The sequence below is a fragment of the Zea mays genome, chromosome 1 (assembly GCF_902167145.1).
Source record: "Zea mays cultivar B73 chromosome 1, Zm-B73-REFERENCE-NAM-5.0, whole genome shotgun sequence".
Classification (NCBI taxonomy): domain Eukaryota; kingdom Viridiplantae; phylum Streptophyta; class Magnoliopsida; order Poales; family Poaceae; genus Zea; species Zea mays.
This window is the reverse complement of record NC_050096.1, coordinates 84,709,989-84,726,950: the sequence shown is the minus strand read 5'-3', so window position 1 is coordinate 84,726,950 and position 16,962 is coordinate 84,709,989.

Sequence of the window (16,962 nt, the reverse complement as noted above, 5' to 3'; positions counted from 1 at the left end):
GAGCTAATCAACCTAGATTTTAATAATTTTAATTGGGTTTTTTGTTTAGTACAAACCTACTCAAAAAAGTTAACGACATGTGCAAGTTTAACTATTGAGGGTTTTTCATCACCACTATCATTATCACTATCATACTCACTAGAAAAGCGAAAGAGCCTCTAACCGAGTTGGTTAGGTGGTCTGAGTCAGGTCCTGATTTTGACTCCCTGTGGGAGCGAATTTTTAGGCTATGGATAAAAAAATTGCCTCGGTTGTCCCACGCCAAAGCACAGTCTAAGGCCCGGTCCTAGTCGTGGTCGTTCTTACATGGGCTACGGTGTCGCTGTGTATGGGTCAGGGGTTCGGAGGTTTTCTCGACCTGCGTGAGAAGGTCTTCTTCTTAATATAATGCAATGGGGGCGGTCACCTCATGCCATAAGGCAATTTTGAGATTGCAGTTATGAAGCGTGATGAACTGTAATGATGGTCATGTCTCCTTGGTGGGACTTTATCCTCACTTGATGAATCATCTCATGTCTCGACTGATGTGGGTACTTTGGATTGACTCCTGTTTTAGGTGTTGTTGGGGGCCTTCGAATGTTGGGGGCCTTCGTCCTCCGAAGGTCCTCAAAAACGTAATTTAACAGTGTTTGTCAAGTCTGATTTATAAACAGGTACCTTCGGATTCAGGACTAAAAGGCATACAGGATAGGGACGTGATCGTGGCGAAGGTTGTCACCGCTCCGAAGCTATGCACAAAGGAGCTTCGGCTCAATCACGAGAAAAGGAACCGACTTAAAGGGGAAAAGGCTATTCAGTCCTCATAGATTTTTCTATAAGCTAATAGCAAATGTAAAGGGCATGAGTATAATTTCTCACAGGTTGCAACCTGTGCCTATAAATAGATGAACAGTACCCCCGTACTGTAGACACGACGGATACTTGCTTTTGCGTCACAATTGTACCTTTTGCCTTCTGTCAAGACGAAGGTACTTTTGTAATTCAATATTGTTCCTACCTTTCTATGGCAAGATAATAAGAATGAATTAACAATGTTATATGATTGTTTATATTGTCTCTTATATTTCATATGCTTCTTCTTTTATTAATATATGCTGCAATGATGAAGGTATGTCTTTCATGACCTTCGTCTGAAGATCATTATATCCTGAGGGGAATAATGTTTCTAAAGACGAAGGGCATTAACATTTAATATCTTGTGTTGCCTTGTTCTTAATTCATAGTATTTGAGAACAAGTCCCCAACATTGGCGCCCACCTCCGGTGAACCCTTTTCGACCACCTTCGGCAAGCACTGACCTTCGTCATGCCACCGAAGAAAGCTTCAGCGCCAGGGGCTGCCACACTGCAGCCACTGGACCCAAATCAGGAGACTCTTTCTCTTTGAGAGGCCCGAAGCCAAAAGAGGAAGGCCACTAGTCCAACACTCCAGGAGGAGGAATTGGACCAAGAAATCAGAAACATGGAGATAATCCATCAGCAAGTGCAAAGGAAGAAGGAGAAGATGGCCCGACTGGCTGATCTTCAAAGGCAAATCGACGAAGCCATTGAAGAAGTGCGTCATCTTGCTCAAGACGAGCAAGATCGAAGGCCCCAACACAGGGAGCTTCATCAAGAGGGCTTGTTCAACGATGATGGATGGTATGATGATTTTAATCATGATACCTTTACTTTTGATGATGCTTCTCCCTTGGCAGCAGAACTGCAGGCTATCCCATGGCCCCCATCATACAAGCTACCTTAGCTTCCCATGTATGATGGGCATTCAGACCCGAAGCAGTTTTTGATGAGTTATGAAGCAACTATATCTTCATATGGAGGCAATGCAGCTGTCATGGCCAAGTCCTTCGTCATGGCAGTTCGGAATGTGGCCCAAACATGGTATTCTTCTCTTCGGCCAGGAACCATTACTTCGTGGCAGAAGCTCAAGGATATGCTGGTGACAAGTTTCCAAGGCTTCTAGACGAAGCCAGTCACAGCTCAGGCCTTGTTTCAATGCACGCAAGATCATGAAGAGTATCTCCAGGCATATGTCCGAAGGTTCTTGCGTCTTAGAGCACAAGCGCCCACAGTACCCAATGAAATTGTCATTGAGGCCATGATTAAGGGGCTTCGTCCAGGACCTACTGCTCAGTATTTCGCTAGAAAGCCTCCACAGACTCTGGAGAAGCTGCTTCAGAAGATGGATGAATACATCCGGGCTGACAATGACTTCCGCCAAAGAAGGGAGGAAGCATACAGGTTCTCTGAAATGACCAGGGCTTCGGAGGAAGAATCCATCCGAGGCACGTCAGGTCAATTCACAACTCCACCCAGAGTGATGACAGAGGAAGTCAACAACAGAGGCCGCAGTATTCTTCGCAAGCTTCGGGACAGCAACAAAGCTCTTTCCGGCCGCTAGCTCCAAGAGGCAGATGAGTCAGGGGCTTCGGAGGAAGATATGGGGATCAACCCAGAAAGATCTATTGTCTATTTTGCGGTGAAGACAAGGGCCACAATACAAGAACATGTCAAATCACCATCCAAAAGCAAAAAGATATTGCAGAAGTCGAAGCCCGGCAAAGTCAACCGAAGCAGGTCCTGCACACTACTTCGTGTCATTCACCTTACATACCAGAATATGTGGGTAATCATCTCGCAGCTTCTGTTGCTTCGGCTAGTCAGCCGCAAGTTTCTTGGCCTCAGCTTCCACCTCCGCCGCCACTACAGCCTGCCTACTCACGAGGTCAGCAGCCAGAAGGGAGTCAACAGACCCATCAGCAACGAGATTTCAGGGAGGGTCCGAAGCTCGCACAGTTAACGGTAATGTGCCAGAATCAAAACACATATATTGAGAGATATCCTACCTTTGGCACAGTTTTACATTCACTGTTGTTTTCTTTTTAATAAGGAACAATCAATGTAAACCTAGTTTTCTTGTTATTTTTTAATTTCCTGTACTAGCTTCGTTTATATCAAAATGAAATATACCTTCATCTCAGACTTACGAGAATGCTGAAGCTACAAAGAGATATTCCTTCAGGAATGCAGAGCTAAAAATCGCAGTGAAAGTTTCACCGAAGCTACAAAAAGTCGTTCTTAAAGAGCGCAACGTAAGTTTGCCGAAGCTTCAAAAAGTCGTTCTCAAGGGAGCGCAGTGTAAGTTTTCTGCTCAAAAGTCGTTCCTTAGGGAATGCAGAGCCAAATACCGCCGAAATATAAGGTGAAGCGTGAAAAGTCAACGCGAATACCGCCGAAATAGAAGGCGAAGAAGTTCAAAAGACGTTCCTTAGGGAATGCAGAACTTACACCGAAAAATAAATGGTGCAGCCGAAAAATAAACGGCAAAGAGATTTCAGTCATTCCTTAGGGAATGAAGGTTGTGGATGAAGCTTCAGATGTGTGTGTTTGGGCGTTCATTTGCACGATACATTAGCATCATTCTTCGCATCATATCATCGCATCATATCGCATAGCATCACATCATACATCATATCACATCGATGACATTAATTGAAAACGAGGCCGATTTTCGGGCAATGCTTTACAAAAAATGGAAAGTTGCCAAGGCACAACGTAAACTGAGAATCACAGCTTCATCAGTTCTGATGCGGAGAAAGGGATTTATTGTGTATGAAGCATTGATGTTTTACAAAGTATGGATGATTTTTACGAAGCATAAAAGCTCTTCTTTACGAAGCATGAAAAGAAGGGAAGGTATTTTTTCGCCGCAGGCTCAAAAACGGTATGTACAAAAAGTTGCATGCATCGCAAAGAACTGAATTACAAACCAATCATATATTACATTCAAATCTACAAGCACTGAATATTAAAAATATAGTTCAACAAATGTTACATTAATATTCTAGAAAATGTTTTTACAATAGCTACTCCTCTTCCTTCAAAACTTTTTCTGCAGCTTCGGTTAGCAGCTTGGTAACAACTTCATCTACAATAGCTTCGGCCATATTAATAATTTCTATTGTTTTCTTTGTCTCTGGGTCGGCCAGTGGGTCAAATGGATCTGGAGGAGGAGATAGTTCAGCTGTGGTAGAAAACATAAATTAGTTCGAAGTCACAAAAATAAATAACAAAGCTAAAAGCCATTAAGTGATACATATTCGTCTTTCGAGTTCCGCAGCTCTTTCAGCTTCTTTTGTTGCTTCTCGAGTGTCATGGATATCTTTTTTGTTTTTCTTCATTATTTCATGGGCCATCCCTCAGCCACCATTTTCCTAGATATCAGTGAAAAATTTTCCGCCTATTGAGCTTGCTTCGGCTGAGGGGTCCTTCATATCGTCGATGGAGAAGGCAGCTTCGGCCTGGGCCAAGTTTTTAACATGTTCACAACCTGCCTTCTCCAAAATGGATGCAACTCCCCTCACACCAGAGAATGCACAGACGTCCCCGCGGTCACTCAAAATCTCTTCAAAAGCTTCGGCTTCACCGCTGATCCACTCGATTACGCCTTCAGGGTCGCCCCGTATGAAGTTGTCTTCGCTTGAGTACGCGCCCACGTTGGCGAAGCTAGTCTTTATCTTTTTTACGCATTCCACAGATTTTTCAAAACATCTTTCTTTTGATGCGCGAAGCTCTGCAACTGTTTTTTCAAAATAATTTTTCCAGTACTCACTGGCATCTCGGTCAGCTTCGGCAACAACACATTTTAATTTAGCTTCAGCCAGTTGTTTTTGAAGGTCTTCAATCTCATTCTTTTGAATTTCAGATTGAGCCTTGAAGTTAGCTTCATCCCCCTTCACTTTGTCCACCAATGTAAGCAGAATTTTGTCTTTTTCCGTGGCTTCGTTTCTCAGCCTGATAACCTCTGTTCGAAGGTTGTTGAGAGCAATAGTGCAGCTCTCGTCTTCAGCATTCTTTTGCGCCCTTAAGGCGTTGCTGAGTATTAAGCCCTACAAGAAAGAATGAATGGATTAACATGAGAACAAAAGACTCTAATGCAGGATCCATAAACTTTAAAATTCACATCTTTTGTACCTTCAGACTGTTGTATGCTAGGCTATCCGCAAGATCGTCCTTCGTCATGGCACAGAGGCCAGCTTCGAGCTTCGGAAAACCCATACTTCTGGCCATCTCCCGGCAGACGGATAATTCTTTTTTGTCTAGGAGACAATACAAGAAATCATCTTCATCCGTGCCATTAAACACTAAGGCCCCCTTCGGATACTTTAGTTCTCGGGTATAGTGTTTAGCTTCAAAAATTTCTTCCTCAGATAATCTTTTTCCCGAAGCATGTCGAATGACATAATCAAGATCTTCGGAAGGTGCTTCGGGAGTAAGGGATTCGGCTTCTTTGGCCACACTTCTCTCAAAAGCTATATCAGTATTTGGAGGTACTTCTTCGGCCCTTTGCTCGGCTGTGGCAAGCTTTGCCTCAACAGGCACTGTGGGTTCGGCCTCGGTTCTAGCCTCAATTGTTGCAGTTTTACCTTTTATCTGCCTAGTATTAGCTTTAGTTCGCGCTTTGGCAGTTTCGGCAACCTTCTTTATGGAAGAGGGGCGTTTGGAGCCTGTTGTTTCCAAAACATCTAATACATTTACCATCCTTTTCCTTCTAGGGGTTATTGCAGAACTTTTTTCTACCTTCAGCACTGTTGCTTCTGCTGAAGGACTTAGAATCTCGGGCATCTTTGTTGCTTCTTCAATTTTTGATTTTTCAGCCTTATCTTCGTCAACCTTCGTCTCAATAAGCTTAGTCGAAGGTGCCTCCGGCATTGCAGCCGGCTCTTCAATCTTCTGCGTGGAAGGAGCAGGTTCTTTCGCTTCAATAGCTGAAGAAGTTTCCCCGCCAAACTCAGGCACTATGGTCGGTTCAATGTAGCATGGTCGGTGGGCAAGGACCTTCAGTTTTTTCCTCTTCGGCGCAGGCTCGCTTGGCGCAGCTGAAGCGGCAACCTTTCCAGAGGTTGCACCCTTTCTTTTCTGCCCCCGTGGCGGGTAGCGAAAGTCAGGGTACACAAATCCAATAGCATCAAAAACCCTATTTAATCTCTTCTTTTTTCGGCTCCCGAAGGCCGCAGATAGTGCATTATCTTCAGACTTAGAATATGCTCCAAGTAACTCATCGCTAGTATTTTCAACACACTTCAGCCAGTCATCATCTGGTTCGACAAACTGATCTCCAAACCTGAAGGTGTATTTCAATCGAACCAGACCGCCTTCGCTAGGGTTAGTGATGGCTTCTTTCGGCATTTCCCAGCTGTCTATCATTGGTCATATCATGTAGGCTACATGTTCTTGAACTATGTCTCTTGTCCCAATAAAAGAGCAAACTGTGCTGAAGGCCCTTCAGCATGCTTCGGTTGCCTCATCAATTTTCACCTTTAGCTTTCGGAGACCGAAGCGGGACCAGATGGGGCGCATGATGATTTCTTTAATGTCTTCTCTTGCCTTCAAATCATTTTCACGTAAAACCACTCTTCCATCTAGGCCCCGGGCCACCTCTTTCGAAACGTTGGCACTGGGTAGCTTGCGCTAGAGCGAGCAACGAAGCTATAACAACCGAAATTGTTATGATATTGTTCTTTACCCCAGGGCTTCGTCTCATACGAAAGTTCATGCATGCTGCAAAAACATCTTGCACTTGGCTCTAGACCTTGACTCCTCACAGCCCAGACGAAGATCCCCATTCTAATAACTACTTCGGGAGTGATCTGGGAAAGGAAAATCCGGTACGTCTTTAAAACTTCAACCACAAATCTGCTAAACGGGAACCGAAGTCCAGCTTTGAAGAAGCTTCAGTAGATTACAAATTTGTTTTCTTCGGGAGCAGGAACGGCTCTTTCTACGTCAGCCGTCACAATAGACATATCTCGAAAATACCTTCCTCTCATATTTTCAAGATGACTCTGTTTGATAGTTGATTTCCCGAAGACTGCGTGACTTGGTCGCCAGGGCCGATCTTCAGAGTCTTTGCCTCCACTTTCCGCATCATAGCTGTCGCTATCATCAGTATCTTCAAGCAAGCCTTCTAGTATCTCTTTAGTAATCTTCTCTGTATTTGTTTTTGCTATTGACTCAACAAATCCAGCAGTCTTCTCCTCAAGGAGCTTCTCCTCTTCGCTCAGCTTCGTCTCAGCAGCAACTTTTTTGTCTTGAGACATCTTTTCTTCGGAAATGGCAAAAATGCGTCTTTAAAACCGAAGCTTAGGAAGTCGGAAAAACTAAGCAAGCGTTGGTAAGCAAGAGCTAAAAAATTGAGCAAGCAAAGCAAGCGGCAAGTAGCGTACCAAATATGCTCAGGGTGAGTTCTTATTTATACGATCGACGCGCTCCAAATTGGAGGGTCCCATTTGTCATTAACTGTTGCTATTCTAGCAAAGGGAAGGTGTTTTTCGGACCTTCGGCTTAAGGCCTTCGTCCATGTCGCAGTCTGAATTCGTTATCTTAAACAAATTAATACTGTGAGGGGCTACTGTTGGGGGCCTTCGTCCTCCGAAGGTCCTCAAAAACGTAATTTAACAGTGTTTGTCAAGTCTGATTTATAAACAGGTACCTTCGGATTCAGGACTAAAAGGCATACAGGATAGGGACGTGATCATGGCGAAGGTTGTCGCCGCTCTGAAGCTATGCACAAAGGAGCTTCGGCTCAATCACGAGAAAAGGAACCGACTTAAAGGGGAAAAGGCTATTCAGTCCTCATAGATTTTTCTATAAGCTAATAGCAAATGTAAAGGGCATGAGTGTAATTTCTCACAGGTTACATCCTGTGCCTATAAATAGATGAACAGTACCCCCGTACTGTAGACACGATGGATACTTGCTTTTGCGTCACAATTGTACTTTTTGCCTTCTGTCAAGACGAAGGCACTTTTGTAATTCAATATTGTTCCTGCCTTTCTATGGCAATATAATAAGAATGAATTAACAATGTTATATGATTGTTTATATTGTCTCTTATATTTCATATGCTTCTTCTTTTATTAATATATGCTGCAATGATGAAGGTATGTCTTTCATGACCTTCGTCTGAAGATCATTATATCCTGAGGGGAATAATGTTTCTAAGGACGAAGGGTATTAACATTTAATATCTTGTGTTGCCTTGTTCTTAATTCGTAGTATTTGAGAACAAGTCCCCAACAGGTGTGGTCTTATTTGAGCGATTATCCTGGTAGTGACCCTTCTCCCTATAGGTGAAATATCTCATTTTTCTTTGTTCTTTCCTGACAATGTTAAAAATGATGTCTTCCTCCTGCAAGGGCACACCCATGAGATTAATCTTGTGAATCATCTTCTTCCTTTAAGTTTTTAATAGATTCACACAATAATTGGTACATGTGTTTTTATATATCTCTATATTCATTATTATCCATTTGAATATAGACAATAAAAACAAGAGTTAAAATGAATACTAATGAATATTATAATTTAGAATTGATAGAGTATTTTTATAATTTAGATTATAAGGTTGTTTCCAACAAGAGACTTTATATACTCCTCTATCCAAAATATAGATAAAATCATCTCCTATGTAGTTTCTAACAATCTCCTCTAAAGTCTCTTCTAAATATAGAGAATACTTTATACACACACATTCTTTATGAACATATCAAGTGCAAACCGTGTAAACCAACACGACAATAGAGGTGAAAAGATGTTTTAAAAAGAGAGGTGGAAGGGTTGATTTGAAATATGATATTTTTAATAAATAAAAGAGTAGAATGCAATAGCGGTTTTCAAACTTGGCACATTGTATCAATTGGATCCTCGAACTTAGAAAACCGGTAAAATGACTCTTGTAACTTGATCTGCCCATGCAAAATCATTCAAAATTGTGTTTGCTCGAATCAGATGTCGATGTGGCGTACCATGTTGGAGTCACTTGAGTCCACGAACTTGTCATGATGTGTCATTTAGGTATTTAAACTTGGACACTATGTCACTTAAGTCCTCAAACCTTCATTAATATGCTCTAACATGGCATGCCATGTCAGCATCTGGTTTGAGCAAACTCGGTTTTGGATAGTTTTACACGGGTCGACCAAGTTACAGGACTATTTTTGCTGGTTTTCTGAGTTCGGAGACCCAAGTGGCACAATGTGCCAAGTTCGATGACCAGTACTGTATTTTACTCTTTTTTAAAAGGTCATCCTATCTCTATTCTTGTATTGGTTTGCATGTTTTTGCACTAATGAATTAGTTTGCACATGATATGTTCCCTTCTTATATTAACTATATTTATACTTTAGATAATAAATTAAACAAAACTAAAATATGTATATGTAACAAATACACGCGTACAAAAAATATAAAACAAAATATCCTTAATATGGGTTTAACGTATAGAGGACAAGATATATAAAACGCTACCAAAAAATGAGATAGATGAGTCGCTGTCAAAAACGAATGAGATATAACGGATTAGAAATATGAATGGGGACCTTATACCCGTTAACCCATGGAGTTTTTTTCTATTAGGGTTAAGGTTTGAAGAGATTTTAATTTCCACGAGTACAGATTTCGAGAAAATTCTTCCCCCATTGTATATGGTTGGTATGGGTATGAAAAGACAGAATCTTAACTTGATTATACATGATTAATAATCATCCAGTAAAACTAGGTGTTGTGATTAATTAAATTACTACTCTTTGAAAGGGAAATCGGATTAACCATTTCCTATAATCAATTTTGGTGTTTGACGACCATCACAAACCGTATGGACTAACTAGTTTTCCTAGTTGATGTTTTTCACAGGTGCATAAAGTTCACATACACATACAAAGAAAATGACCTCGGGGCAATTCTACAAGATTGGAGCATAACAAAGTTGTAGCCAATGGCGCACCGGATTGTCCGGTGCCCTGGCTGGAGCACTCCGCGAACTGGTCGCTCTCAGGAATTCTCGGCACTCGTCCACTAAAATTCACCGGACTGCCTGGTGAGACCGTGGAGCAACGATCAACTTCGCCCAACGGTCGACTGTGCGACTGCGCGCGTAGTCTGCAACGCCAGAAGTCAGCAGACAGTTCACGATGATAGGTCGCACCGGACTGTCCGGTGAAGCAAAAGGTCAGAAGACTTCAATGGTCAACCGCTCCAAACCCCAACGGTCAGTTGACGTGGCATGCACCGGACAATGAATAGTGTTGTGTCCGGTGCACCACCGGACTATCCGGTGTGCCTATCAATAGAACAGTCAGCCAACGACTAGAATAGTGGTTGGGGCTATAAATACCCCCAACCACCACCATTCAAGCCATCCAAGCTTCTCATTCTCCTCATTCAATACAAGAGCAAAGAATATGCTCCAAAGACACAATCAAAGCATTCAATCTTCTCCAAGTTCCAAAATCAAGTCAAGTGATCAAAAGTGTTTAGTGACTTGAGAGAGGGTGACTTGTGTTTCTTTTGTTGCTCTTGTTGCTTGGTTGCTTTCTTCTTCTCATTCAAATCTTTCAAAGTGTTTGTAAAGCAAGCAAGAAACACCTAATTGTGTGGTGATCCTTGTGGGGTCTTAGTGACCCGTGTGATTAAGAAGAAGCACTCGACCGGTCTAAGTGACCGATTGAGAGAGAGAAAGGGTTGAAATAGACTCGGCCTTTGTGGCCTCCTCAATGGGGAGTAGGTTCTTTGGAACCGAACCTTGGGAAACAAATCACCGTGTCCACTTGTGTTGATCTTTACCATTCGATTTGTTTTTTCCTTCTCCCCTCTTACTAAAAGTTCTCTTGCCCACATTGTTTTGAGTTAGCTCCCAAAGTTATCCACATTGACTGAGCAACTCATAGCAAGAAGAACTATCTTCCGCACTCCGAATTCAATATTATTTATTTCTAACCCTAATCCCAAGCGAAGTGCGTGTTCAAAGTTTATAATTTTCAGGTTTTGCCTATTCAGCCCCCCTCTAGGCGACTTTCAATTGGTATCAGAGCCCGGTGCTTCATTAGAGTTTAACAACTCGAAGTGATGTCGAGAGAACACGCCAAGAGGGAGATGGTGACTGAGGAGAAGCCCGGATCTTTAGGAAAGAAGAACGAAGAAAGGACTCCATCGAAGGAGGCCGACGACAAGCAAAAGGAGCATAAGGAGGAATCTGCTGGCTCCATCAAATCACATAGGAAGGGTGACAAGAAGAAAAAGAAGATGAAGAAGGTGGTCTACTACGAGACCAATTCTTCATCACCTTCCACCTCTGGTGCCGAGTCCACATCTTCGAAGCGCCAAGAGCATAAGAAGTATAGTAAAATGCCTCTTCGCTATCCTCGCATTCCTAAATCTGCTCCTTTACTTTCTGTACCCCTAGGCAAACCACCATATTTTGATGGTGAAGATTATTGTATGTGGAGTGATAAAATGAGGCACCATCTAACATCACTCCACAAATTATTTGGGATATTGTTGAGTTTGGAGCGCAGGCACCACAGGTAGGCGACAAGGACTACGACTTTGATGAGGCCGCCCAAATAAGGCACTTCAACTCCTAAGCCACCTCCATACTCCTCGCTTCCTTGTGTAGGGAGGAGTACAACAAAGTGCAAGGGTTGAAGAGTGCCAAAAAATTTGGGACGTCCTCAAGACGACACATGAAAGGGACAAGGTGACCAAGATCACCAAGTGCGAAACAATCGAAGGAGAACTCGGTCGATTCGTCCTCAACAAAGGAGAAGAGCCACAAGCAATGTATAATCGGCTCAAGATGATGGTCAACCAAGTCCGCAACCTAGGGAGCACCAAGTGGGATGACCATGAAATGGTCAAGGTTATTCTAAGATCTCTTGTTTTTCATAATCCCACTCAAGTTCAATTAATTCGTGGAGATCCTAGATATAAAGAGATGTCTCCCGAGGAGGTAATTAGCAAGTTTGTGAGCTTTGAACTTATGATGAAAGACTCCAAGCATATTGTCAACTTGGAGCAAGGCGCCACCTCCACATCTGAGGTGCAACCCATTGCATTCAAAGCAATGGAAGAAAAGAAGGAAGAGTCTACACCAACAAGTAGACTCCCAATCGACGCCTCCAAGCTTGACAACGAGGAGATGGCTCTTATCATCAAGAGCTTCCGATAAATCCTCAAACAAAGGAAGGGGAAGGACTACAAACCCCGCTCCAAGAGGGTTTGCTACAGGTGTGGTAAGTCCGGTCATTTTATCGCTAAATGTCCATATACAAGTGATAGTGACAGGGACGATGACAAGAAAGGGAAGATGAAGATGGAAAAGAAAAGATACTACAACAAGAAAAAGGGTGGCGAGGCGCACATGGGGCGGGAATGGGACTCTGACGAGAGCTCCACCGACTCCTCCTTCGACGAGGACGCCGCCAACATCGCCGTCAACAAAGGCCTTCTCTTCCCCAACGTTGGCACAAATGCCTCATGGTTAAGGATATCAAATAGAAGAAGGTACATTCTAGAGATACCCCCAAATACACTACTTCCGATGATGAGGGTAGCTCTAGTGATAATCATGATGATTTGACTTATCTTTTTGCAAACCTTACCAAAGAGCAAAAGAAGAAAATTAATGTATTGATAGAAACCATTAACGAGAAGGATGATATCTTAGAATGCCAAGAGGACTTGCTCGTTAAGGAAAATAAAAAATGTGTTAAGCTCAGAGATTATTATGCTCTTGAAGTTGAAAAATGCCAAAACTTGACTAAAGAGCTAGAAGTATGCAATGATTCAATTTCTTGTCTTAGAACTGAAAATGCTAGTTTAATTGCTAAGATTGAAGAATTGAATGCTTGCAAAGTTTCTACATCTACTATTGAACATGTCACTATTTGCACTAGATGTAGAGATGTTAATGTTGATGCTATGAATGATCACCTTACTATGATTAAAGAACAAAATGATCACATAGCTAAATTAAATGCTAAAATTGCCGAGCATGAATTAGAGAATGAAAAATTTAAATTTGCTCGTAGTATGCTTTATAATGGGAGACGCCCTGGCATTAAAGATGACATTGGTTTCCAACAAGGAAGCCAAAGCAACATCAAACTTAATGCCCCTAAGAACAAGCTTTCCAACTTTGTTAAGGGCAAGGCTCCCTTGGTTCAAGATAGGGAAGGTTACATTTTATATCCTGAGAACTATCCTGAGCACAAAATTAGAAGAATTCATGCTAGGAAATCTCATTCTGTTTCTCACCATACTTATATATATAGTAATGAGGCTTCTAGCTCTAAGCATACAACTCATATCAAAATGTCTAAAAAGAAGATTGCTAATGCATCAAATGAGCATAGCATTTCATTTAAGACTTTTGATGCATCTTTTGTGCTTACTAACAAATCAGGCAAGATAGTTGCCAAATATGTTGGGGGTAAACATAAGAGTCCTAAGACTTGTGTTTGGGTACCCAAGGTGCTTGTTTCTAATGTGAAAGGTCCCAAGACTGTTTGGGTACCTAAGAACAAGGCCTAAATTTGTTTTGTAGGTTTATGCATTCGGCGGGACAAGTTGGATAATCGATAGCGGGTGCACAAACCACACTGGGGAGAAAAGGATGTTCTCCTCATATGAGAAAAATAATGATCCCCAAAGAGCAATCACATTCGAGGATGGAAATCAAGGTTTGGTAAAAGGGTTGGGTAAAATTGCTATATCTCCTGACTATTCTATTTCTAATGTTTTTCTTGTAGATTCTTTAGATTACAACTTGCTTTCTGTTTCTTAATTATGTAAAATGGGCTACAACTGTCTATTTACTAATGTTGGTGTTACTGTCTTTAGAAGAAGTGATGATTCAATAGCTTTTAAAGGAGTGTTAGATGGTCAGCTATATTTAGTTGATTTCAATGATAACAATGCTGAACTAGACACTTGCTTAATTGCAAAGACCAATATGGGCTGGCTCTGGCATCGTCGACTTGCCCATGTACGAATGAAGAATCTTCACAAGCTTCTAAAGGGGGAGCACATTTTAGGACTAACAAATGTTCATTTTGAGAAAGACAGGATTTGTAGCGCATGTCAAGCAGGGAAGCAGTTTGGAGTTCATCATTCCACACAAGAACATCATGACGACCGAGAGGGCTCTTGAGCTACTTCACATGGATCTATTCGGTCTGATTGCTTACATAAGCATCGGCAGGAGTAAGTATTGTCTTGTTATTGTGGATGATTATTCTCGCTTCACTTAGGTGTTCTTTTTGCAGGAAAAATCACAAACCCAAGAGACCTTGAAGAGATTCTTAAGAAGGGCTCAAAATGAGTTCGGATTAAGAATCAAGAAGATAAGAAGCGACAATGGAACAGAGTTTAAGAACTCTCAAATTGAAGGATTTCTTGAGGAGGATGGCATCAAGCATGAGTTCTCTTCTCCCTACACACCTCAACAAAACAGTGTTGTGGAGAGGAAGAATAGAACTCTTTTGGATTTGGCTAGGACCATGCTTGATGAGTACAAGACACCAGATCGGTTTTGGGTGGAGGCGATTAACATCGCCTGCTACTCCATCAACCGTCTCTACCTTCACCGAATCCTCAAGAAAACATCGTATGAACTCCTCACTGGTAAAAAGCCCAATATTTCTTATTTTAGAGTTTTTGGGAGCAAATGCTTTATTATTATTAAAAGAGGTAGAAATTCTAAATTTGCTCCTAAAGTAGTAGAAGGCTTTTTACTTTGTTGTGACTCAAGCACAAGGGCATATAGAGTCTTCAACAAGTCCACTGGATTAATTGTAGTTTCTTTTGACATTGTGTTTGATGAGACTAATGGCTCCCAAGTGGAGCATGTTGATCTGGATGAATTAGATGATGAAGAGGCTCCATGCGTCGCGCTAAGAAACTTGTCCATTGGTGATGTGTGTCCAAAAGAATCCGAAGAGCCTTCACAAGCACAAGATCAACCGTCATCTTCCATACAAGCATCTCCACCAACTCAAGATGAGGAAATGGCTCAAGAAGAAGAGGATGAAGATCAAGACGATGAGCCACCTCAAGAGGAGAACATTGATCAAGGGGGAGATGAAGATAATCAAGACAAGGAAGATGATCAAGAGATTCAGGATCAAAGACCACCGCACCTAAGAGTCCACCAAGCAATTCAAAGAGATCACCATGTCAACTCCATTCTTAGTGACATCCACAAGGGGGTAACCACTCGATCTCGAGTTGCTCATTTTTGTGAGCATTACTCTTTTGTGTCTTTTATTGAGCCATACAGGATAGAGGATGCACTTAGAGATCCGGATTGGGTGGTGGCAATGTAAGAGGAGCTCAACAACTTCACGAGGAATGAGGTATGGCATTTAGTTCCACGTCTTAACCAAAATGTTGTAGGTACCAAGTGGGTATTCCGCAACAAACAAGATGAGTATGGTGTGGTGACTAGGAACAAAGCCCGACTTGTTGCCAAAGAATATTCACAAGTCGAAGGTTTTGATTTTGATGAAACCTATGCACCCGTAGCTAGGCTTGAGTCAATTCGTATATTACTTGCCTATGGTACTTACCATGGCTTTAAATTATATCAAATGGATGTGAAGAGTGCCTTCCTCAATGGCCCTATAAAGGAAGATGTGTATGTTGAGCAACCTCCCGGCTTTGAAGATAATGAGTATCCTTCACATTTGTATAAGCTCTCGAAGGCGCTTTATGGGCTCAAACAAGCCCCAAGAGCATGGTATGAATGCCTAAGAGACTTTCTTCTCACTAATGGATTTAAAGTCGGAAAAGCTGACCCTACTCTCTTTACCAAAACAATTGATAAAGACTTATTTATATGCCAAATTTATGTTGATGATATTATTTTTGGGTCTACTAACAAGTCATCTTGTGAAGAGTTTAGTAGGATTATGATACAGAAATTCGAGATGTTGATGATGGGGGAGTTGAAGTATTTTCTTGGGTTCCAAATCAAGAAACTACAAGAGGGCACCTTCATTTGCCAAACAAAGTATATTCAAGATATTCTCAAGAAGTTTGGAATGAATAATGCCAAACCCATCAAGACACCCATGGGAACAAATGGGCATCTCGACCTCGATACAGGAGGTAAATTAGTAGATCAAAAGGTATATCGGTCGATGATAGGTTCCTTACTCTATTTATGTGCTTCACGACCGGATATTACGCTTTCTGTATGCATGTGTGCAAGGTTCCAGGCAAATCCTAAGGAAGTTCACATTAGGGCCATGAAAAGAATCATGAGATATTTAGTTTACACTCCTAAGTTTGGGCTATGGTACCCCAAGGGATTTACCTTTGATATAATTAGGTATTCCGATGCCGATTATGTCGGATGTAAATTTGATAGGAAGAGCACATCAGGGACTTGTCAGTTTCTAGGGAGATCTCTGGTGTCTTGGGCCTCAAAGAAATAAAATTCAGTAGCTCTATCCATCGTCGAGGCCGAGTATATTGCTGCAGGACATTGTTGTGCACAATTACTCTGGATGAGATTGAAAGTCGCCTAGAGGGGGTGGATAGGCGGAATCTGAAAATTATAAACTTAAGCACACACTACAAGTCGGGGTTAGCGTTAGAATGAATATCAAGTCCGGGAGAGAGGGAAAACAAATCAACCAAGAAAATAAAGCGGATGACACGGTGATTTGTTTTACCGAGGTTCGGTTCCAAAGAACCTAGTCCCCGTTGAGGTGGTCACAAAGACCAGGTCTCTTTCAACCCTTTCCCTCTCTCAAACGGTCACTTAGACTGAGTGAGATTTCTCCTTAATCAAACGGGTCACTTAGACCCCACAAGGACCACCACACACTTGGTGTCTCTTGCTTTGATTACAAGTGTCTTGAGAACAAGAAAGCCAACCAAGCAACAAGAGCAACAAAGAAACACAAGAACGATCCTCTCACAAGTCCTAAAGACTAGAATTGATTTAGGGACTTTGATCGGATCGAAGGCTTTGATTTGTGTCTGGAGTGTTATGTTTTGCTCTTATATTGAATGGAGTGTGATGAATGCTTGGATGGTTGGAGTGGATGTGATTGTGGGGTATTTATAGCTCCCAACCACCAATTCAACCGTTGGGGCAGGCTGCTATCGATGGGCG